Source organism: Sinocyclocheilus anshuiensis, unplaced genomic scaffold (genome assembly GCF_001515605.1).
Source record: "Sinocyclocheilus anshuiensis isolate Anshui unplaced genomic scaffold, SAMN03320099.WGS_v1.1 scaffold2683, whole genome shotgun sequence".
NCBI lineage: Eukaryota > Metazoa > Chordata > Actinopteri > Cypriniformes > Cyprinidae > Sinocyclocheilus > Sinocyclocheilus anshuiensis.
Genome location: NW_015538108.1, coordinates 119,756 through 122,224, shown reverse-complemented (window position 1 = coordinate 122,224; position 2,469 = coordinate 119,756). Strand labels below are relative to the sequence as shown.

The window sequence follows — 2,469 nt, the reverse complement described above, 5'->3', positions numbered from 1 at the left end:
CCCCGCCCCCTGCACCGCGGCTGAGGGTGAGCTGAGTATGGCGCCGCAAAAAGGCCAAAACGAGGAGGGGGATCTAATAATAGACTTGGAATCTGATATGGAGATCGAACTGCCCCCTCTCCTCTCTCCATCGTCTCCGCTGGTCCCGTCCAGCACTCCTTCGTCCTTGGTTCCCTCGTCCAGCCCTGAAGGGGCTTCCGATTCTCCAGTGCCCGGTCCTAGAAAGCGCCCTCCAGTGCCTGCTCCAAGAAAGCGCCCTCCAGTGCCTGCTCCTAGAAAGCACCCTCGGCTCCACCGCAGCCTCCCGGATTCACATCTCCGCGTCAGTCACCGGCGCCATCTGCTCCGCCTAGGACCTCTGGATCCTCCCCGTCGCCCTGGCTCATCGGCTCTCTGTCTCCGCCTCGGGCTCCTCCACCACCTGCCCCGCCACCGTTGGTCGGCCCCCTGGAGTCGGCGGCCATTCCTCCTCCATGGCTCCTGCCTCCGTCGGCATCACCGTGGGTCGACATCATGGCTGTAGCCTGGGTCCTGCTGTGCTCCGGGTCCCTCCTGTCTCCTCCCTGGCCCCTCCCTCCTTCGTCGCCCCCCCCTGGTCTCTGTCTGCCGGCCTCCTCCCTGATATTCGTCTTCCTCCAGAACCCCCTCCCAAGTTCCCACCCACGCCTCCCTATGTTGTTGCTATGGTGCGAGGACGCACCTTCCGGGAGGGGGCGTTATGTCAGGATTATGGACTATTCTGTGTGTGTTTTTGGCCCTGTGACCCAATTTCTTCCTCATGTTGACTGTGTTCATTTGATTCCAGGTGTGTCTCGTTCCTGCCCAATTATCCTGCCTTTAAAAGCCCTAGTCCTTTCAGTTCTTGTTGGTCGGGTCTACTTGTTGAATGTCCTCATTGTTCTCGGTTTTCCTGTGGATTATTAAAGACTGTGCTATTCAAGTACTCCTCGTTTCCTCGTTCCTTGCTCCCCGAATGAATTGTGACACAAGAAGTGGATTTGTAGTTCCCAGCATGATTTGCAAGGAACTGCATGATTGTAAATTTAGGGATGAAGTGTTATTTTATGTGTTTTTCTGTAAAGGGAAATACATGTTAGTCTTTAATGTTCAGTTATGTTGGACATTTTCTGTAATGTTTGTGAATTTTGTGGTTATTAATACAGAAGAGTGGCGTTTGTGCTTAGACTGTGGCACTTAGTGAGTAATAACTATTCAAATGTAAGTACTGACAGTTTTTTCTTATTTGTTCATTATTGTTTATAATTATAAGTGAAACTGCTTGTTTACTAATAATAATAATAATAATTAGACCTCCGTAAATAAATAATCATTTGTTCCCATAAGATTTTGTTTGACAAATGTACTAAAGTTGAGCTAACCCAAACTAGTGTAAATTAATTTAATGTAAACCAGCTAAATTGTGTTGACCCAATTAAGCAATTTTAATTTGAATGAATTAAGTTAAATTGTAAAAACTTTCTTTATTAAAATGAAATAACTGTAATGAATTTATTTTTTGACTGTATGGCATTTACTTTTGATGTATTTATTCACACATAGACTTTATATGGATCTTATTTATTGTTTTCTTTTTCTGTCTTCAGTCTGTGTGGATGCAGTATTACAGAGAAACAGTGTCTCATCCTGACTTCAGCTCTGAAATCAAACCCATCACACCTGAGAGAACTGAACCTGAGCGGGAATAAACTAGGAGACTCTGGAGTGAAAAACCTCAGTGATCTACTGATGAACACACAATGCAAGCTGGAGAAACTAGAGTTAGTATCATTATACTCTGCAGCAGTTACAGTGAGATTAAAGATTACTGTTTACTTTCATAAAGTCACCATGAAATTCAAGTTGACAGTTATTATTTTTTATGGAATATTGCAGTGCTTAAATGATTTATCCATGCACATAATGTATTTCTAATTGATGTGTCCTCCTGATCTTTCATCAAAATAACTTTCCTTCTCCCTCACAACATCATCTCTTCTCTCCTCTGATGATGGAGCAGGGAAATCTGTCAATCACCGGAGATCACAAGAATAACAAATGACAGCAATCCAATTAATTGTTAATGGACCAAATTAAATCCTGCCATACTTTTTTTTTTCGCATTCACTCAGACATACATTTACATTTAGTCATTTAGCAGACGCTTTTATCCAAAGCGACTTACAAATGAGGACAATAAAAACAGTCAAAACTAACAAAAGAGCAACAATATATAAGTGCAAATGACAAGTCTTGGTTAGCCTAACGCAGTACAGCAACTCGTTTACACAAGCTTCAGTCCGGATCCAGAACACCTGAGAAGAGATGATGCCAACCCTTCAGAGGACCTCTGATGATGCCAACCCTGAAACAACTTACAGAACTACCACATTTTGCTATAAGTTTGATTGCATCATATAATAATTGCTGTTAATAGTGTTCATCGTCTGTTTGATTACGTCTTTAATTGCC

At 43.5% G+C, this 2,469-nt stretch overlaps 1 long non-coding RNA gene across 1 annotated transcript in view; it reads left to right on the top strand.

The window, feature by feature from the left end:
• Window positions 1-1,642, top strand: part of LOC107683664 (uncharacterized) — a 7,497-nt gene extending 5,855 nt beyond the window's left edge. Inside the window, exon 3 of the long non-coding RNA XR_001633747.1 lies at window positions 1,605-1,642. This is a non-coding gene — a long non-coding RNA (uncharacterized LOC107683664). The remainder of the gene's footprint in view (window positions 1-1,604) is intronic.
• The last annotated feature ends 827 nt before the right edge of the window (window positions 1,643-2,469 follow it).